General features: G+C 37.0%; 1 pseudogene; it reads left to right on the plus strand.

Moving 5' to 3' along the window:
• Window positions 1-998: 998 nt before the first annotated feature.
• LOC121233037 overlaps window positions 999-23,221 on the plus strand; it is a 43,927-nt pseudogene continuing 21,704 nt past the window's right edge.

The following is a 23,221-nucleotide window of genomic DNA, read 5'->3' on the forward strand; positions in this document are numbered from 1 at the left end:
TGTTTCAGTGACATGTATTCTTTGTTTGCAGGGTTCTTATTTAAGACTGAAGTAAAAAACAAATGAAGAAACTTGAAAGTAATGTCAGGTTTTCACTGCAGTGAAGAGATATATACAGTATTGATAACTGGTTTTAAAAATCTTCTAATCTGGTCTTGCCATGTAAAGTCTGAACTTCTATTGTTTCCAATATATAAGTTGAGCTTAAGGTAAAATACTGATGATTTGCAAAATGTATGCAACACACAGTTTAGCCTATTGTAGGAGCAAAGATTTTCATCCAGCCTTTCTGCTAATGTATAATGCATATAATGATACAAAATGAAACAGTAGTCAGTTGTGCCAGAAACAATTTAAAATATAGAAAAATGCAGATTTACTATCACAGTCTCCGTTCTGTAAGCACACACATAAAATAACTCTGTGTATATGATATTCTTAAAGCATGAGATTACTTTCCAATTGCTGTGACCATTTGTCTGCTGCTTTGCTTATGTTATGAAAAAAAACCCTAATTTTGCTTATAGTTTGTGATCAGCTGCATCTTCATGTTCTTATGATGAAGTCAAGTGTTCCTTTCCTTATACTGTGAACATCATTGTGGAACATTTGAAATAAGAAACATATTCCACTAAAATATGTTAGTTTTCCTTGAGATGAAAAATCTTATGTTTTGTTTCATGTAACTTTCATAAAATTAAACTTAAAATGGAGGGGAACAAATCAAAATTCACTTTTAAAAATAAGTAAATTAAGTAGTAATTGTGAAACTTTGAAAATATAGTACTTTTATTTATTGTTGTGTCCTGAAAGCAGATAAAACTAGCCCACAATCACAATTCTTTTAAGCAATCTGTGGAAATATATTCTAGATTATTTCAATTTTTAAACAAGAAGTTTAAAAGGTTACTAGTATTTCTTGTTGCCTAATTTTGATTTTTTTTTTGTTTTTTAAATGTAGGTAAAGGGCTGCATGTTCACTTCAAGTAGAAAGGAGCATGTTCCCAAATTCCTCCAACATGGGTTGTCCACCCTTCCCTCCAAAACATCATCAACAAAGTAATTTCTTCAATAAGCTTCCTCTAAATATACCACCTACTCTTCTCTCTCACCAGCAAATTATTGATGCTCGGTTTAACTTTAAGAATGCAGTGTAAGTACAGTAAGATTCAATAGTGGGGATTGGGTTAAAAAAGACAGTTAATTATCTCTTGGAAAAAAAGTATTTCTGTTTACAGAGGATGTTTTTCACTGTTTTTAACATTAGACTGCAGTAAACTTTAAAAAATAGGAAGGTGTGTGAAACGGCTGTATCACTTCTGTTGGTGACCTGCAAGTTTTAATGCTCTCTTGTGTTGTGCATAATGCATGAGATGCCATTGCACTGGTTAGAGTTAATAATCCACAGTTCAATTTTAAGCATCTTCAATTGTATTTGTTTACTGGGGAAACCAGGGAGGAGATGAGAAGGGGAAGAAACATTTATTCTTGGGGTTAGGTCTGAAGACATGATGGTGTTCTTAAGGCAGCATTAAAGTTAAGGGCCTAAAGTTAATTTTTATTTTGCTAACTTCTTACATGTGTGCTCTGAAGAATGGCCATCTTCTATTTTTTATTTTTTAAATGAAAAATACAATATATAATCAAACATCTCTTCATTTTGAATAGAAAGGACAGATGTATTGCTTCTAAGAAAAAAAAAAATAGCAGGTCTTGCTGAGTTTAGTATTTACTTAAGAAAAAACGCCAACTCCAAAAAAAATCTTAGTTATATGAATAACAATTATGGACTGTAGTCTTTCCAGGGCTCTGAGTGGGAACCTTGCAAATATTCCAGCTGTTACACTGCAGCCATTGACTTATGGAAATGGCAGTCCAGTATGTATGTCTGCAGCCCCCATGTCATTCTGAGGAAGAAAGTAAGTTCTTTGTGTGTGATTAATTCTGGTTGTAATGTACCCATGATGAAGTTTGTCTAATATAAATTTCTTGTGCAGCTTGAATTTTGTTAGGAATTGCAAGAATACTGAATAAAACTTTTTTGATGAAACAGGCCATGTTATGGATCTTTAAAGCATTCATGTATCTGCTTTTGAGAATTTTAGTACTTAGAAGTGACTTAGTATGTTTAGTTTTTCTCTTCCAACAGCTGTGGCCTTACAGAACTGACTTGCATATTTTATTTTAATACTATAATAGATCATAGTCTGTGTGCTTGACTATAAGAGGGTTTGTGTCAATAAAGTGAGTTCTCTTCCTGTTAATTTGTCAAGCTAAGACTGCTCCTTCAATGTTTTATGGGAATTGTGAGGTTTTTCTGATGACATGCTAGATGTTTCTCCTGATTTTTCTTAGTCATGTGATGCTTTATTTTTCAAATACAAAGTGCTAAATTCAAGCATACACGAGTTCTTTTTTTAAGAGGAATTTTATGGAAACAATTCTTCTACTTTTTCAAAAAACTAAACTTACTTGAATTTACATAGCTTCCTTTGTTACCTTAGTTGCAACAGAAAGAGGAATTTCAGATGAATGTGTGGTTTTAGTTTCTCTTAACAATCTAGGAAAAAAATTACTTCTTATCAGTTCAGAAATAGTAGTTGATATGTGTTTGCACAGTTTTTAATAGTTCTGTGAATTAGCTGATAGGGAGGAAGCCTTATGTAATCTGTCTTCAAAGCTTTCCTGTATGCTATTTCTCTTCCAGATTTAACAGATGAGAAAATAAGTACAATTAAATATATTGTATTAAGCTATAGTTGAGTATATAACTGTCACATGAACTAAAGTAGTTCCAGGTTTCATGCTGTATGCACGTTTTCCTATTGACCAGTCTGGTTTATGGAAAGCTATGTTGTGTTAAGAGATTTGCAATCAACTAGTTAATCCTTAGATCTTGAGTCAACTCTTCTTAAGGTATTTTTGCTGAAGATGAGTTCATGTAAGTTCTTTTCAGTTAAAATAAGCTGAAACAGTATCATGTTTTGATTTAACGTTAAATTCTGAGTTCCGTTAAGGCTGTGGGTGGGTAATGTTATCAGAACTTTTCTCAAGTCACCATTTCAGTTTTCAAGACTGAGGTCTCTTCAGTTAAACTTGTGTTTAATTAATAATACTATCTGTCCAGGTCCCCAAAAGCTGTGCCAGCTTTTCTAGCTACAAGAAATAACTGTAGTTTTATTAATAGTTAATTCATTGATACATATGAACATTTGATTTAATATTGGTTTTTTTAATTAAAAAATGTGTGAATACCCCCATACTGGTTAGCTTATATGCAATATTTGATGTATAAACAAAACATGAATGTCCTCTTTTATTTTTTACTGTGGATAGACCACAGTATTCAATCACTGATCAGCTTTCAGTACAACTTTTTCTTAATTAAGAGTTCAGATGTCAAGGGGCTGTCTGTAAGATCACTATATCTCTTAAAATATATTTGAATTCCTGTGATAAATGATTTAATGAGGAGATACAAGCTTGTGCTTGAAAATGAGACGTTAGTTTTATGACCTGTGTAGCTTAATACAATCATTAGTTTGATTTGTCAGATGAATAGTGGGGGGTTTTTTGCCCAGATCACACATTTCGCTGTCTGTACAATCTAAGCCTACACAGACAAATGCTACACTTTGGTTATTGTGGTAAGTTTCTTTTTCTCCCCTCCCCACTACTGAACTTATTCATCGCTGGGTGTTTAGAACTCACAAAATTTTCTCGCTGTACTTCTGTTGATTTTAAAGAAAAGTACGCTTACATCATCTGTATGTATCTTTAAAAAAAAACAAAACAAAAACAGTATATGGTCACAAAAATAGTAATATCAGCATTCATCTTTCTTAGCTGTCCTGTTTAACTGGACTTGCCATTTAGATTTCAATTGGTTAATATAGATGCTCTTGTAAAGCAGTTGTATCAATTCACTTCAAGGGTATCTGTACTTTTGTAGTCGTTTGTTCTCTTTCTCATTCCAGGTTTATTTCACCTAATATATAGGATGGGCATGCCTCTTGTTCTGTAGAATACTTGCTTTTAGTGAAGTAGTCACATAATTTTTTTTTCCTTAGGACATTAAGTGAACAAAGTGTTCCATATGATGTCAGATGGCAGCGGTTTCAATCACCTCATCGTGAAACAACTGTAATTAACCAAGCAGTGCCTTTACCAGAAGAACGTAGGTATTCCTTCCCAGGATCAATTTCATCTCCACTGTTCCATGTGCATTACATACCAGATTTAACTGCACGCGTCCCTCTGTTGTGAGATACTTAATTTCCAGACCCTATAGAAACCACGCTCCCTGTGGCAAAAGATAAGTTAATATCTTTCTATGCCTGTGCTTTACATCTGCCTTCTGAGTAGGCAAGGTCCAATGGTGCTGTGGGAGACCACAAAAATTTCTGCAGGGTTCTTTGATAGTGTCATGGGGTCTCTATTGCTGAGCTGTCATTAGGAATATCAATAAATGTAGCAACTGCTGTGGTCCTATATAGCCTCCTTGTGTGTTTGGTTTTGGAGCATTTTGGTGGAGAATAGAGGGGGTGTTTGTTTTTCATACTAACGTCAGGAAATCTACATGTGTGTCAGCAGAAGATATCTCTGGTCTTTCACTGCTTATTCCGCAAACAGCTGCAGATACTGATGGGGCAACATTTTCTGTGGATAGACATTTTATAACAGATTGAACAAACTTAAATTTAAAAACTTTGCAGAAATTTCTTCTGGGGAGGCGTTCAATATGAATTCAAGTGTGGTAAAACTCTAGACAATTGAATAGATCACATGAAACTATTTTTTTTAATGCAGTCTTCTATGTTTGATGTAATTGCATCTCTGGCAGGAAAGAATGTTCAGTTCTCTTTATCTTTTTGAATATGTGTGTCAAGTTAAGTCAGCAGGTTTTGGAGTTGTTTCAAGCATGTCAGCAGCATACCTGTGATTTGAACAGAAAAGAGCTTTGCAGAACAGAACTCCAGAGAGAAATTCAGCATATTTTTCCATGTATGTTTTGAATTTGATTACTTAATATCAGTTTGAATGTTCAAGATCACAGTTCTTCCTTCCTCTTAAACTATGATATGTCACATCAGTTTTTATTCTGTGATTCTTCCGTTACAGAGAGCAGGCTCTTTTTGGTTGGGTCCTCACTGAATGGGTTTGGCACTTGTAGCAGTGATGACTTGATGTGACTTGTGCTTGGTGATTAAAGAAGAACCAGTAAGTAATTTTAAAAAATATATAGTTAAAACAAAGTCTATTTTTAAAATGTATGTGCTTTTATAAGGCTGGATTCTAAAATGAGAAACAAATGTTCAAATCCTTTTGATTTAATAATATATTTTTGCACTTAATACTTATGAACCAATAAGTGGGTCCATTAATGTTGAAATATGAATTTAACAGGTGAACAAAGAACAGCAAAATAGAGAAGTAAGTTGCCTAAGGTCATGAAGAAAATTGTTTAAAGAACTCTAACTCATTTTAGATGCAGGAACAATTTTTAATATCTAAAGGGATGAGGTGTAGGGGTTATGAAAAAGGAAAGAGAGAGAGCGAGAGAGAGAGAAAAGAGAAATATTTCACTGGTCCTGGGTCTAGCGTTGGTCCAGTCAGCCTAGGGGTCCAGTTCTGGTGGGTGCTCATGCCCGTGGGGCATCAGTTTGTGTCCTTTTATCATGTCCTTGCCCCTCCTTCAGGTGGGCACTCGCACTCATTAGGCTAATTAGGTGTCATGCGTGGTTTGTGCTTTCAGAACCTTTGGGAAATGGGTCGGTGGGCTTGGGGGTTGTTTGGGGAGTAACTTCCCCTTCCCTGCAGACATGACCACTGTTTGATCTTTGGAGCTGCCCTGCTCAGCATATCGGAACAGGGGGCTGCTGCACATCCTCCAGCAGGCCCTGCCTGTCCTGTTGCTGATGTCCTGTGCTGATGGGCTTCTTTTCACCTGTGGTTTGTTGCTATGCAGGGTTCATTGTTATGCAGAGTTCGTAGTTAAGCAGAACTTGCCCCCCCACAATGTTTGAGACATTAACTCTTTCAGTCTCTCACAGGTTGCCTTCAAGTGGACTTGAAGAACAGGTAGCATCTAAAATGACTTGAATAGTGGACCACAATTTGGGGGGGGGGGAAGGGAAGGGAAGTGGGTTTCTGTTTGGGAAACTTGTTAGTGAAATCTTACTACTCTTTTACATTGCAGTGCCTTCCTGGGGACAATACTCTAAGGATTTGTAAAATAAGATGTGGCTCACAATAGACTGTAGAACTAGAACTTTTTTTTTTTGGGGGGGGGGCAGGACGACAACTTGATACCGGTGAAATAGTTAACTTAGGTGCCTGGTGAAGAAAATATTAAATGTTGACGGTACCAGCACGCATAGGTCAATTCATAGTTTGTATAAGTTGTTGTTTAGGTTGTTTAGACTCCCTTCAGATGAAGAATCCACTGGGGCAGTTCTTGACTTAAAAGTGAAAGCCTCCTACTTCAGAGAGGTTTTTGCACCATCCTTTGAATCATAAAAGATCCTGTCGCTTATTTATATCAGTGACTGTGTCCCCTTAGTTCTCAGACTTGTGATATATTCTTTGATATTACTCCTTATATTGCTGTTCTGAACAATCCTGCAGTGGTAAAAGGAACAAACCATAAATTTTAATGCAGACTTCAAAATGTCTTCACTGGCAGGTGTGCATACCCAGATTTCAACAGCTCACTTGAGGAGAGACTTGATATATCCATTTCAGAATAGGCATCTGATACAACAGCAATAAGTCATTAAATATTGATGTTTGCATAAGTGGTCCAGAACTTAGTCTGAATATGCCTAGGATGCAAGTCGTTCCAGTGCTGAGAAGCATAGTGATAAAATAATTGTATTTTCAGGGACTAGAAAGGGAGCATCTAAATAAATTATGCACTCTCTTCTTTTTTTTCAAGAGGTTGTGTTCTGTGACAGAGTTTTAGACAAAATCAAGTTTGTTTGCCAGTAACAGAAAGACATGACGGTCATGTGGGAGTGATCCCTGAAGGTTTTTGTCTGTGCCATTGCTCATTTCTGATGCTTTCCAAATTCTCTGTTATCTTGCAAGTGCCTTTGGTCAGCTTCATTTAATCAAAATGTTCTGTGGAAGGTGAGGCAGGACAAAACACTGCTGATATTGTTATCAATTAATATGTGTAATATGATTGAAATAACTAGGGAGCTGCTCAAGTCCTGTGTGCAGTCCCCATCAGTTAATATTTAAAATAGGGAAACAATAACTAGACATGATTTAGGGTTTAGGAATAAACTATTAGACAATGGGGCTTTGTAGATAAGTAGAATGCTTATGTCAGAAAAGATAATGGATTGTGATCTGATCAACAAACCTTGAAGAACTGCTTGGAACTGCCAAGGCAGAGTAAGAAGTAGGTAAAAGGTAATTCCTACAGGGGGAGATCGCGACTACCGATTCATTGACCACCTACTCAAATGATACCACCTGCTCAAAAGAAGACAATGAAGGAAGAAGACAGTCTGTGCACTAATTTACATGAGAGGTGAAGAAGAAAGAACCAATCATTAAGGGAAATAATGAATATGTATTACTTAAGTATATAAACATGGGAATTTGAGACAAGGGTGTGCTGTCTTGAGACAGGCACCCATTCATGTGCATCAATGAAATCAATTTGAAAATACCTCGACTCTGTGTTATTGGCTTGCACACAGGGTGAATGAACCCTATTTGAGGGACAACAATATTACTGTTCCTGTCAGACTGTTTTAGTTGTGGTATGTAGACCTCTTAGATCATCTCCTCATAATTTTAACATCACTATGGGCATGTATTCCTATACCTAGCCATCTATCCTTGTGTCTGTGTATGGGTGTTCTGTGGATAGAACTGATAGACAAAAGTTGTTTGAAAACATTCCCCTGATTCAAAATGAAAAGGCTTTTCCATGTGGGTCTTTCCATTTGGATTTAGTTCACTTACTATTTTTATCTCAACTATGCTAAGGTTCAATACTTCTGAAACAAGGGAGTTGCCCAGTTATTTTTATTAAAGCTTATTTAGGCAAATATAATTGCTCTCATCCAAAATTTCAAAATAGCTTGTGGGTTGTTGGGGTTTTTTTTGGGGAGGAGTGGGGGTGTCCCCCAAGCTAGATTTCAGAAGCTGATAGATTCATATGCTTTTTCTCTGCCTCTGGGGAGATGATTTTAGCAGTATGCTTCAGTGGTGTCCTGTTGGCACTCCTGTGGGTTTGTGGAGTCAGGCTTACATGCTCAGAAATGTCTGTTCATGGTCAGCTCCAAATTGGCTGCTAAGTTTTTGGGGGTTTTTTTGTTTTGTTTTGTTTTTTTTTAATAGAACTGCAATTTCTTGTTTAAGAGACTTCCTACCTTCTACTGTCTTCAGAAGTCAGCTGCCACTTAATCAGCAAATGTGGGATCTACAAGTACATATCTTTAAAGAAAAAGCATACAGAAATTGTAATCCTTTTGAGACATTACTTCAAGTTGAACCAGAATTCTATATTTGCAGCCTTAAAAGGGTTAGCATGAGTGCATGTATGATGCTGCTGTGTACAAGCAAGTGTAAGATTTGTCTGTACCAAGCTTCTTTAAAAATTGCAATTTCATTCAAACAGTATTCTGTACTTTATTGCATGTGCTTTTTAACAACCTAAAAGGTATGAAGCTGCTTCTGATCATTATTTTTAGGTTTTGTGCTATCCAGTTAATACATATGCTATCCTGTAATCTTACTAGTTATGTAGTTCCTTCTTTCTTTCTGCTGTGGAAGACAGACTGCAGCATGTTCTCAACAAGCGTGTGAGCTGTCATTAAACATATTCCTTGCTTCACACAAGAGAACAGAAATAAACATAATTTGGGCCGGACATGAAAGCTAACTAAATATATGTGCCAAGATGCAAGAGAAACAAGAAGAGGGAAGAAAGATAAGATGTTGTTTAAAACTAAGTTCTTGGGCTGATTTTGTGAAAGAGTTAAAGGGCTAAATAATTTTTCATAAGGAGGAGACTTGTGGCATGGGTAATGTTCTAGAGCTTTTCCAGCCTTTTCACAGACCACTGCAGTTTAGGAACTTGGGAGAAGTTTTTTTTCTAGCTGTGTCTTTCCTAACATCTTCCTCTTTGTTCCTGCACTCTGTGCTGTTCCTGTACATTCCAAAATAAGGGCTATAAGAAGAGTGTGATTCTCTGATTATTTCACCTTAATTCCATGATTGATTGATAAATTGGAAAGCATTCTGAAGAAAAGTCTTTCTTATAGGTAAATAATCTTCAGAACTTTAAGTGCCATCTCTCTTATCCCTTATATACAGTTAACTGTGATTGTTAGCTTAGTGTTTCATTCTGGGAGGTTTGGGAAGTGGATTCAAAACTTATCTAAACTCCAACTTATTTCAGTTTCAGGCTTGCAAAAGGTAACAAGTGTGAGTAAGGAATTTGAGTCCATCAGATTTAAAGTCTTATAGCAGAGGCTTTTCTGTGTTGCCATCTGCATGTAGAATACTGACTGAAATTAAGATACGTTCTTTTTTTTCATAGTCTAGTTGCAGAGTAAAGTAGGAAAAAACTTTTGATATTTATTTACTGTCTTTATGGGATGTGATAGTCTTAAAGGTATTGTGTTTCTCCTAGAGTAGAGAGATGTAAGGATAGCAGTAATACATCTTCTGTTTCAAAGACTAGCAGAGTACATGTAACTTCCACGTATTTGTTCAGATACCTGCACATTTTTTTTTTTTTTTACAATACCAGCTAACGCCCCCCAGAACTGTATGCTCAAAGCAACATCTTTTAGAAATGTGAATTTGGGGTGATAACTCTTAATAACATATTGAAGAGGGTGTTGTCCAAACCACTGAGAGTAAACCTCAAACTGATTACTCTCTTTAGATTCATCCAGTCTAGGCAGGATTCATTTGAACAACAATTTGGCAGTACTGGGTTGACCAGTATTTGCTATTTGAATAAATAACAGAGAGCTCATTTTCTCTTAGTTATACAATGAGGTGCTGTAGTGTTGAGACTAGGATATCAGAATGGAATCTGCATAACAGTTGCTTAGTGGGGAACATGCAACAGCTAGGACAAGCAAGGGAACTTAAACTCGAACGACCTTGAAGGAGGACTTCGCAGGTAGGTGAGAACATAAAGTACTGCATGGTGGTATAGACATAAAACTTTCTTTTCCAAACATTGCATGGAAAGAAAAACATTGTGTTTAAAAAAGGGCCCTTTGTTCTCTGTGTATTCCTATGTGGCTAGGGTTAAGATCCTTTTCAACTTTTTTCTTCCCTCTGTCTCATTCATGGTAGCATTGTAAATGAGGTAAAACAGTCAGAGGGCTGTAATAAAAGTGACACTGTTTCTCAAGCTTGACATGCCTCCCTGGGGAATTCTTTACAACTACAGTTATCTCAACTTCCTGCCATAGATGCAAAAGTTAACTTATTAACTATACTCCTGTTTGCTTTACTTCACACTGATGATAAAACTTAATGAGTTTAGAATGGCATCACATAAGTGTTCAGAATGTCTTATTTACCTAAAAGGATATTCACATGCAAATATTCCTCTCAGCTGAAAATGTAGTCAGATAAAATTTAAAAAAAACCAAACCCCAACAACCTAATTCATATTGCTCCCATTCAGACTGGTTTAGAGTAGATACTCCTGGTATCATATGATTAAGTTTATCATGTGATGTAAGCAATACACATTAGTTATTCATGGCCTACTGCCAATTTATTATTGTTGTGGTTTAATTCCAGCTGGCAACAGAGCACCATGAGGCTGCTCACTCACTCCTCCCTCCCCCCCCCCCCCCCCCCCCCCAGTGGGATGGGGAGGAGAAAATATAACAAAAGGCTCGTGGGTCAACACAAGGACTGGGAGGGATCACTCACCACTTATGGTCATGGGCAAAAACCAGACTCAACTTGGGGAAAAAACAAAATCAATTGTATTTGTTACCAATCAAACCAAAACAGGATAATGAGAAGTAAAACAAAAATCTTAAAACACCTTCCCCCCCCCACCCTTCCCTTCTTCCTGGGTTCAACTCCACTCCCAATTTTCTTTTCTTCCTCACCCCAGGGGGACAGGGGATGGGGGTTGGGGTCAGCTTGCCACACATTGTCTCTGCTGCTCCTTCTTCCTCAGGGGGAGGACTCCTCACTTGTCCCCTGCTCCAGTGTGGGGTCCCTCCCACAGGGGACAATTCTCTACAAACTTCTGCAATATGGGCCCTTCCTACAGGCTGCAGTTCTTCATGAACTGCTCCAGTGTGGGTCCTTTCTGCAGGCTGCAGTCCTTCAGGCACTGACTGCTCCAGTGTGGGCTTTCCCATGGAGTCATGGCCTTCTTTGGAGCCATCCAACTGCTCCAGCATGGGGTCCTCCATGGGCTGCAGGTGGGCATCTACTCCACCGTTCACCTCCATGAGCTGCAGGGGGACAGCCTGCTGTCTCACCACGGGCTGCAGGGGCATCACCTCCTCTGACGCACCTCCTCCCCCTCCTTCTTCACTGACCTCAGTATCTGCATAAGTGTTTCTCTCACATCCCACTCCCCTCTCTGCTGCAGGTTTTCCCTTAAATATGTTATCCCAGAGGTGCTACCACCATTGCTGATTGGCTTGGCCTTGGCCAGAGGCGGGTCCGACTTGGAGCCAGGGAAGCTTCTAGCAGCTTCTCACAGGAGCCACACCTGTAGCCCCTCCCCCGCTACCAAAATCCCACCACAAAAAAACAATACAATTATATGCTATTTATGTTTTATTCTGTGTTCTGTTAAAGGTACATAGTTCTCTAAGGCTTGTATATAGTCCTCATTCAATTTATAAAATATTCTTTAACATGGGTGGAAGAAAATATTTCTGTTTAGTTACAGACATGGTTTTGCAAAAAGATGTTGCTTTGCAAGAAAAGTGAGTGAATTCCAAACATCGACAATTAATTCATCCTGTGCTGGGTTGTACCCCCCTAGATTCTTCATGACTCTGGATTCAAAGTTCTGTGTCACCTAATTTCTCTTTCTATAGTATAACCCTATCGATGAGACCAGGCTACATGTGCAGGATGCCAAAGATCTTTTTGTCATATACCATGTTTGGGATTAATATTTTGTACAATTGCTTAATCTTTTTTTCTGCAAAAGAAAAGAGAGATTTAAGCTGTTTAATCTGAAGTTCTGCATGAATGTGTTATTATTTATTAAAGAGTGTTTATTTTTCTTCAAAGCGATTATATTCTTTTTCATTACAGCTGAAGTGGTATCTGTGACTATCATAGACATGCCTAAAATTGTGGAGCAGCTATGTGGGATTCTTTGCGTGTTTTTTGGTGTAGCCCCTCTGGTCATAGCATCAGGGTCAGAGAGTCAGTTTATGAAGGCATTTATTCAATCTGTATGTATTTCAGAATTCCACATCCTGTATTTGTGACTGTTTCTTCCCTGGCATATATGACAACCTAATGCTTACATACAATAGAGATTCTGCCAACAGCGTAATTGGTGTGAGCCGAGAAAGAGGGTACCAGCAGCAAGTCACTGCCTTATAACATCCTCTTTGTTTCACCCTTGGGAAAGAGATTGGGACTATGTTGGACTGGGGTTTTTTTGTTTTTCTTAGCCAACTAATTTGGCACAAGTACCCATCAAGTGTTGGGATGCACTTGCAGACAAGGATGTATTTGGAAGTGGATTGTCACTAGAACAAATCCAGTTAATGTCTCAAGAGCCCTTCAGAAACTGACATAGTGAGGAAAGTTGAATTGCTATGGCATGCAGATAGATACCCACAGTTGTCTCCCATAGGCTATGTGTTGGGCATTTTTGTCTTAAATTTGGTAGTGAAAGGAAAGAAAGTAGAGCTCTACATGCTTTATAGCTTCACATTCAGAATGTTCTAGGATGTTGGAAGAGGGATGCTTGGATGTGTCTGCAGGTGCAGCTAGAAAGAGGGGATGCTTGTGTAAGTTGCACTAGATTGTATGTTCAGTGAACATGGATTGGAGTTTTGTAAGACTCTTCCTTTGAAATTAGTAAGTTAATAAGATTTTTTTTTTTTTTTTTATGCCAGTCTGTGTTGCTTAGGATAATACAATGCATTCAAATCCAGATAAAGGATTACCTCAGGTCAAATCTGTCCAAATGTGCATATCCATAAAACACTTTCAAAAAGTCTCAAAAAAAATTTAAAATTTGTTTTAATTGAATATTGCACAGTAGGGTTTTAACAAACCTGAAGTTGTCATCCAAATGCAATAGAGCTGACACTGTTTAATCAAGGTTGCTATCCAAACTGATAGAAAGATCTCCCCCCCCCCAAGTGAAGATCAGCTTTTATTTAAGGTTATTTTTAATCTGCACTAATCCTAGCTTTGTCATGCTTATTTATGCTAATCTGAGGTTAATTTATGGAAACAAGGGAAAAATGTATAGTGTTAGATATGGTCAAATTCAAGTGGTCCTATATTTTGCAACATAAGAGATTACTAAAGCTGTGCTTTTTGCCCATATTCATATCGTGTAACCTATGGACTCTCCTTTTCTTTGTCTCTTCCATTACTTTCTTGGGTGCATTTCTCATTCAGGATTATGGGCAACTACTAAATATAGCCTGAGATGTTGTGAAGAATGGGGAAATTGCAGATAATACGACTGATGCAGCAGTTTTGGGGAGCTAAGTGCAAAGATGCATTTGGTGGCATTGTATGAGTCTGGCAGAGCTTAGTATGTTTGGGTTTGGATGGTCTGGCATTGAGCCTGTGTGTCTATACTGTGTGGATAATAATCTGAGGTGCAGTCCTGTGATTGTGTATTTATTGCATGTCCAGTTATCGTTAAAGCAAAAAGCAAATAAAGCTTATCTCATCTTTGATGGAAAGTGGTGTCCTGTTTTCAGTAGTAATTTGATAGGAAATGTCTTTTTTGGTATGTACTTTAGTCAAAGAAACAGTTCTTGAAGTTTTAAGCATAATCAGTGTGTAGTGATGATACAGTTATGTTAATATTTTTTGATCAGTAAAACACATAACTTCAACTGTAAGCAGTCTAGACATGATTAACAAGTACGTAGCTGATCATGTGCCCCTCGCTACAACATAGTGCTGGGCTTAAGTTCTGGCCATCCTGGATGGGTCTGTTCTTGCTCCCTTCTTTTTGAACCTTAATTATTCAGGATTTCTATTACAAGTACTGCTCAGTGAAAGCACTGTAGAACTGCATTCCTTATGTTCAAATTTCTTGAATATACTTCCCACAGAAAAATCTTCCACTAATGTTTTTCTCTAATATTTAGTGCGTTTTTTTCCACATGCTTTCCTAGATTGTATTTTTGTTGCAGTTGCTAAAGGTTACTTAGTTTAGCACAACCCTTCTGAGAACATTTTTTGCTAAACTTAATAAGCTGCTATTTGCTATAGATCAGTTAGTTTGACTACTTTAGGATCTTTTTTTAAGATCAGCATCTTACATGAAACTTAATTGCATATTTTTCTCCCTTTCAGCAAACTACATTGAACAATTTCAGCTGATTCGAGCAAAAGTGCCAATAGTGAAGTTCAGGGATAAAATCAGGCAAGTATTCTGTTCAACATCATTTCTTAGACTCTGACACAGGAAAGTATCTATGTATGTCCTGTCCATATGAGTAGTCCCCCTGAAGTTATGCTTTATTTGTGTTGTACAGCTAGTGTGCAGTGGCAGTCAGCTTGCTTCCTCGATGGCTTGAAACACCTCTTGTGGTTGAGATGTTGTTTAGTTTCCGTGATGTGAATTAGTAGCGGTACATCATGTATTTCTATGGGTGATTTGTGCATAGTGGATTCTAGTTGACAGATGGTTCGTGACAGGAAAACAATGGTGGGAAGAAAATTGTCGTGAAAGATAATTTTGCTTTCTGTGCGAACATCTTAACTGTTGAGATACTTAAGCTACTAATTCACAGCTTTTACACTATACAGATAACACTGAAACAAACTTTAGTTTCTTGTGATGACATTTGTTTTCTTGATTAAATTTTTTTGTTCATTTTAGCAGAGTATATTCTGCGGCCTTTTAGAGAGGTATTCTGTGTTTAACAAAGTGTAGTATTACATGTTCTATTCATAGTGTTAGGTACTAATTCTATGGCTTTTTTTTTTTAAGGGGAAAGTAATTGGAGAGAAGTGGATGTGTTGTATGTTATTGTATTCATTGTATCTTCATTATGAAGATGTGAAAATAAATAATCAAGAGGGATGTACTAGGACAGAACAATGTATTTCTTATTGTGTGATAAAAGTATCTGCCATAGAGGAAAAAATTGTGCAAAGCACTCAAATTGGTTGGGACTCTGAGTAATGTTCAAATCTTCCTATATTTATGGGCTTACATTTTGTAAGAATTATGTGTATCACCTTCATGTAATAATGTGGTTTGACTATTCTTTGTAAATAGGACTTTGAACAACTTTCTTGTATCTAACTATCTTATCCTGCCCACATGCTTCTAAAATTAATGATATGCTTTTATCATGGCAGAAACCCTGCTGTGATAAAACTGAATCTGTCATGTTTACAATTCGAACTAATAAGTATTATCCATTTAAGCTTTTCTTGCATCTGAGATTTATATAATGCTTGTTAGGGTTTTGCTATATACTTTTATCATTTACACCTAATCCCATGTTTACTTCTGTATACTTGTCTATCTTTTAAAAATTTGAATAACTTTTATTTAATAATTTTCTCCTCTAACAGTACAGAAGGTTGTTTTTCCCATGCTTTCTGAAAATATTAAACTTGTCAAGCTAAAATTTGGGTTATATGGCTTAGCTACATATAACAATGCTAGTCTTCATAGATAAGTTAAATGGTAATTCCTGGTAAAAATCTTCAATAAATCATGGAGCTATAGCAAGAATATTTTTTTTCCAATTTAACATCAGAAAATAAACTTTAAAAAGAAACCTTAAGTATGGAAGTGATTATGTCAGAAGATGGAAGTCTTTTGTAGGCATTTATAGTCCATACTATGGTCACTTGCAAAAAAAAGAAAAAAAAAAAGTAACAGCCATGATATTTGTATGCCTTATAGACAGGATTTAAAGAATTCTTTATTTCCTGCTAAATCAAAGTATAATTTTGGACTAGAAGCTGCCTATTACATTTTTTTGAGAAAAAACAGTGCTGTTCACCATCTGATTTTCTATGTTTTTTTGGAAGGGGAGGGGGGATGACGACTTTGGGTTGGGGGCTTTTTGTTTGTTTGTTTGTTTTTTTCTCTTTCCAGTTATCTTTCTCTTATGTACCCTGTCACCTCTATCCATGTTTTGTCTTTTTATTTAAGGCGTCTGTCTCTTTCTAATCCTTATTGGCTCATACATATACATACATGCACACTCATTCATTTTTTCAGAGGTCTTGAAAAATGGTTTGGATATTCTGTACCCAGGGGACTAAGCTTGTTTTGGCCAAAACTAGAAACTAAGCATGACAAGTTTCCTGTGAAAGCCAATTTTCTTGATGCCCAGCTGCTGGGAGAAGGTGGTAGAATTCAATGGGTGCTATCTCTGCATCTGGATTCTAATGTGTTGTCAATGGTCCATATATAATTGAAAATTGCCATTTCCTACTTATTTTGATTTGGTGAAAGGAGAAAGCATTCAGTTTGTGTGTTCTCCTTTTTCATCTTAAAGGTTTTTTAATGCTATAACAGTAAGGGAAGATCCATTGCATGTAAAGACTTATTATCTTTTTTGTATTCTTTCCCAGGAAATGATTCCAATGTTGTCTCTGCTACCAGACAAGCCTTTGATTAATTAACGAGATTTCTGTACTACAGAGGATGCAAAAGTTTCCTCTTCTGCTACATTTGATGTGCAGTTGACTCTTTTCCTCTCCCTTAGCACTTTTGCTAGAACTTGAGTCCCAAGAGTACAAAACCTTTTTCACTTGCTATAATTGCAACATCTATTAAATGTTTGTATTAAAGTACAATACAACAGCAATGGAACTTCTTTAATCAGTATCTGGTAAACAGTAATCTTGTCAATTGGGGTTAATTGGAATTACATATGCAGCCTGACATATTTCTTTATTATATTTGCATATACAACTAATATTCCTACTGGTATTTATGCTTATTTTTACATTTGTCAGGCAGTAGCTCAAGGTTGTTTATTTCCTGTACTGTTAGATGTTTTAAGATGGTAGTACCTAAGAAGTCATGCTTGATATTAATTCAAGTTTAAAACTGTGTAATACTTGTGATGCAAAGAATGTTTTAATGTAGTTAATGATGTCTAAAACCTTTTGTAGGCATCAAATGAATGTGTTTTACCAAGTTCAATAAATTCTAGGTCTATGTTCCCCTTATAATAGTTCAAGAGAATCCAAAGGAATGTTCAGGCAAACAACTATGTGAATGAGACTTGGATGTACAAAATGGAAATAGCTGTACATTGCAGATAGCTACTGCTTTGCCAATAATAGGCTCTTCTTGTTGTGAGTTAAAATGTTGCTATGTCTTATTGACTATGAATTTAATATTGTTTCTTGAGTACTGTGAGCAGTTGAGCTCTATGTGCAGTATGGAATTCAAATTGGGGGGGAATATAAATAAAGCAGATAGTGCTTGTTTGCCTTGTTCTTATTTGCTGTTAACAGTATGAAACGGTTATTAAAAAATGCATGCTCTGAAATTCAGAAGTTTTTTCACACAACATGTGCCATTTACTAACAAACGGTTTTCATTTCAAAATGCTTGCTGATTTATCTCTGACCATCATTGCAGAAAAGTGTGGGACTCCAGGCTTGTTGGTGCCGAATGCAGAAATCCCTGTGAGCCAGCAGGGAGTAGAGGTGTTTGCTTATCTTACAAGATAAGACAGTGTGATCTAAAGCTGCTGAGTGATGCCTGGGGTGAGGGGAAGGTCTCTTAGTAAAGCTAGAAAGACTCTTGTAAATCTGCACTGAATTCCCTGGCCCCCATACTGACTCACTGGGCCCCACCGACCTTGCAAGCTGCAAGCCTTGCTAAGGGCCAATCAGCACAGTATAATTGACTTAGTCCCACCTCGCAAGAGCATAAATTTGGCCTTTAGAATCCTCCATTTTGAGGTTGAGAACTCCAATTACCGGATGGGTCGATGGGCCTGGACCTCTCTCCTCCCCAGGCAGGGACACCTCTTTGGTAAGATTTGTGCCTCTGACTATGTCAAATGTTACTCGGGAAAGTAACTCTAACAAAAGCGCTGAACTATTAACTCGAGCTAGATTTTTGCAGTAAGTGTATTTATCAATGGCAATTCCAAACTTGTTATATCTGTCGCCTTAATAAATTATCTATCTTTTCAACTTTGCGAAGCTGTTTCAGTGAAAGTCTTTGAGAAGGCTCTGACAGGCAAACGTCGACTCTGATAAGTGGCTATACACACAGTCCTTTAGACATAAACCATTGACCAGGTCTGAGACTAAGACTGGACCTAGCCGCACCTAGACTCCTCTCTGAGAAGGAGTTTAGAAAGCAAGGGGGTCCTTTCTGAACCTTGTGACTCAACGGGAGCCCCACCCCCCCCCAGCCACACATCAGACTCGTACCACTAACATGACAAAAAGAGATTCTTAACTTTTGACCTCTTCCAGTTATTCTCCTTCTCAGTTCGTTGGCATGATTAGCTAAACTAATACCTCAGAATCCTTCCTGGCATCAAAAGTTGTCCATAGTAAATCATGTACTGTCTTAGTTGGGAGAAAGATTTGTTAAAAATCCAAAAGATATTTGATATATTATGTTGTCCTAAGGTCTAAATTTGGATCTACATGTATTTTCTATGTAAAACAAGAACTGCATTTTGATAACAATGGAATTCAAGTCTATAAACAATTCAAGTACTATAAACAAAATCAGAGTAGAAATCACAGCATCAAAACTCTGAAGAAAGTTTCTAGAGTATTATCTTAAAGTTATTTCTCCACCTCTGTCACTAAGTAGGTAATAAATGTTCTGAAATTGAATATCTGATGCTTGATTCTTTTCTCCTCACCAACAGCTGTGTGGAGTTTGATTTGAATGTAAACAATGTTGTAGGAATAAGAAATACATTCCTTCTAAGAATCTATGCATACAGTAAATTTTTCATATATTATTTCTATAAACTTTGCTTTTTGAATTTGTATTTTGGTATTTATAGACTATTAAGTTGAATGTATTAGGTTACTATATATAATTACCTAGTTATCTGCATTAGATAGCTTTAAGATAACTTCTTGTTACTCACTATAAATGTATGGAGAAAACTGATATATCTGCTAAGTATGTTTTTAATTGAATATTGTAATATTCAGAAGATAACAAAGATCCATCATATTAAGGTCTACATATCTACTACAAGGGCTGCTTCAATCTTCTGCAGATAATGAGATAATTATACTAATGATCATCTCCTGGTATAATCTCCAGTTTCTTTTATTTCTTTACTGCCACTGATAGGTATGTGTGGCTGATATCTAGCTGTGGCTGTATGCTGTTATAGAGTCTTTCCTTGGAAAATCCAAAATACTGCTTCAGTTTTTTATACTAACCCCAAAACAAAACTGGTTTGTGTCTCCTCAGGAGTCTATTTCACTATCTCTTCCTGAAATGCAGACTTCTAAAGGGGAAGTAATAAGAGCAGCACTCGGTGCTAAGCTAAGCTTTTCTTACTTAGCATCACAATGTCATTTGGCATATAAATACATAAGGAGTGGACCTCAGGCTACTTCTTCTAGGCCATCTGTGCTGCTTTTACCACCTTCTTCAGTTCTTGCATACGGGAATTCCTTTCTCTTTAGGGTAGGAAGGAAGCTATTAGTAGAAGTTACCTTAACTAGTTAATTTTGACTATTTCAAACAGAGTAGTTTCAGTGTTCCATATTCACATTACTAGGAGGGTCTACAACTTGTCCTAGATCAGTTAGTTAACTATAATTTCTTCATACATCCAGGAAGGCGTATGCTTGGGAAAGAGTATTTTTAAGCTTGGAAGGAAATCTGTTGTCATTCATGGTTACAGGTGAGGGGTCACTTCACTAAGTCCAATGCTGATATAGTTGTTCCTAGCTTCTGCCACAGGTTTCCCTTATTCCTCATAGCAAATAACTGTAGGGCAGATAAGAGTCCAGATGTGAAAAAAGCAGTGGAAGGGGTAGGTCCTAGTGTCCCACCTTTTCTTTCATTCTGCTTTGGTGCCCACTTTAAAGCCAGCAAAATTAACTTCGTCTCCTGATGAAAGATAAATACTGTTATTTTTCTTGAGGTCAAGGAGTGAGTTAGTTACTAAGGGAGACTTGTGATTGAAAAAATTATCTCCTCAATGTGCGAGAACTTCCTAAATAGGCAAGCTATATCAAGCATAGTCTGTCTTTTTTCTTTGGACAAGAAAACTCTCAGGTGACATCAGGCAAACAAGAGTAAATGGAAACTTTTATCAGACAGTCTCTTTACATAATTTTAAAAGTCGTCATCAACCAGGGTGGATAGCATTAAAAGTATTAGCCTGCTCACTTAAAATTTGTGTGGCTGAAGGGCTTCACCCTGCATGGGAGAAAAAAAATTAAATTACCTCTCACATGGAAGATGCATGGGTATCTCTGTTCCATTAGAACAAATTAGATGCTTAGGCAAACAAGGGACTGGTTATCTTAGTGAGCATGATAAAAAATATTCATAAATATTTCTGTGGATGTTCTTCTGTCTTTTTGAAATCAGCCCTTCTATGTTGGTGCATAGGTACTGTAGAAAACATCAAAGATGATATGGCCAAGTGAAGCAGAATGCCCCCAGAAGGGGAAAATGTAGGTAGATTAAGCAGAGCTAGTAACTGAAGTAGATGCTGTTGTGTTATCAGTTGGTTGCCTAAGGAGGCGTGTCTGCAATTAAATCAGCAATTGATGGTTGGGATTTTTCAATTAGTGGAAGCTGGACCTTTTAGCTTTGAGCAAATGATATTACTGATCATTTTCTTGAGGGGGTAGCTTGTTGACTGATGAATGAGCATCAGGAAAAGTTTACTGGCTGTGTTGCACACTAACTTTGTTATATACTAATTACGGGTACTAGCAGACAGAAAACCTTATCTCAGAATGAGGTCAACTAAAAAGAGATCTCTTCTATTGTGCCACAAAAAAAGAGTCCAGTTTGGAATTTGAGCCTATTTGTATTTCTCTCTCATGGAAAAATCCTATTTCAGTTAATGCATGTTCATATGATGTCTGTACAGTAATTCTTCTGCATCTCACAGTTAGTGTAGTAGTAGTCATATCTCTTAGTTCAACCACTGGTGCATTATGTAGGGGATGAGGTAACTGGTGGTAAGGAGTTTTGTTTGTTTCTAAGAGGTCTTCTGGATCTAGGACATTCATTCCAAGAAGAGGAGTACCACTTTCAGGGGCATGTGTGCTGAGCCACTGTGAATAGGTTGTGAGAAAATCCCATGCTTGGTAGGATTTTCAGAATAATGGAGAACACAGCAACTGGTGCTATTGTAGGATGTTTCTTGTCCTGGATGAAGTAATTACCTATTGATGTATTCCTGTCCTGATGTGCAGAATACAAAACTTCGTACAATGATGTCAGGTTAGAAAAGATAATCCAAAACATATAAGGCATTGTATGTCAGCTGACTGAGTTGATGATCTGTTTCCATGTATCTGCAAATAATAAATTAAGTATGCTGTAAGGTCCCTAGGAGGTAGTGGTGAGTGACATCTCCCTATAACACATTACAATCTTCATTAGAAGGCTATCTATATTCCCCAGAAATTCAGAAGATCATAGCTGGAATATGACTGTATTTCTGTCTTTACTCATGAAAAGCACGTCTTGATTTAATGTGTTATTGTATCTAACATCTCATCTACAAAAAAAGCTATTGAGGACAAGGCAAACTTAAAATTAATGTTTGGATGCAGGGATTATTGCTTTCATGGATCCTGAGGAAAACTTAAGAATGAGCTCTGTGTCCTCCAACCAGAAGGATTCTTTTCCCTGCCCTCAAAGTTTATATAGCCTAAATAAGAAAAATTTACATTTGGTCTGTCCTGGCAGCAAGTTAATTCAGGCAATTAGTGCAATGAACTGAAGAGAACTTAGAAGTAGAATGTGATACTGCTTCTGATGTACTTAAAAAATGATGTACTTAAGCCACCCTAAGAAGACCACAAAGATCTTGTGAAACAAGATACCCTTTGTATACACAAGGCATGCCTTGCTAACAACTGTGCCCTTGAAGAAGAACTAAAAGACTGATAAGAAGGGAACGTCCTACCCCAGGAGGAGCGGAAAAGTTGAATAATTGCTAATAGGCATGAAGTCAGCAAAGATCTTTGATAACTGGAGGAAAGGTAAAGGTGGCAGGGGGAGATCATGACCACCGACTCAATTCAAGACCATAAAGACTTACCCCCCCACACCCTCCTTGAGCATGCATGTGCTGTAGAATAAAAGAACACTGTACCTTTAATTCGAAGCAGGGAAACTTTAGCCCAATAGAAACTGTGCTAGATAAGCGACTACCAGTAATAGTTTTGGGGAAGAACTTTGGAAATTGAGTATGTATAACTGAACTGCATAAATTGCTTGCCCGTTTAGGCATGAGGTATGTTAGCTTTGTGGATTACCACCTAGCCCCCATCTTTGCGCAAACATGAATTGGAATAAAATACCTCTGCTCTGTGTGTATATTGGCATTTTGCACACCGGGTAAACGACCCCACTTGTGGGACAACACTTCATTGACTGACGCATCCAGTTTTGTCTTATCTGCAAGTTACGTGGCATACCTCTTGTGATGTATCTGTGGATCTTACTATTCACGCTGTTTTCAAATGCAAATATTTTTTTCTGATTTTTATAAGATGAATAGTAGTTGTAGAATAACTAAGTAAATTCTATAAAATATTTACAAAAGGTAATCTTAGAATACAAGAGTATCATGTTGATCAAGTAGGAACAAATATTGTTTGATTGCTGTCTACTTAAATGTGCTCTTTTTTTTTTGAGAAGCATTTATTTTATTTGCAGTTGAGAATAGAGTTCGTCCGTTAGTACTGGTTGTTAAGAAGTGGGCGAGTTATCATGACATAAATGACTCCAGTTGTGGTACTTTAAGCAGCTATAGTCTTGTGTTGATGGTTTTGCACTATTTACAGAGTAAGTATTTTTTTTTCTTTTTGA

This window comes from Aquila chrysaetos, assembly GCF_900496995.4.
Source record: "Aquila chrysaetos chrysaetos chromosome W unlocalized genomic scaffold, bAquChr1.4 W_unloc_4, whole genome shotgun sequence".
In the NCBI taxonomy this organism is placed as follows: Eukaryota; Metazoa; Chordata; class Aves; order Accipitriformes; family Accipitridae; genus Aquila; species Aquila chrysaetos.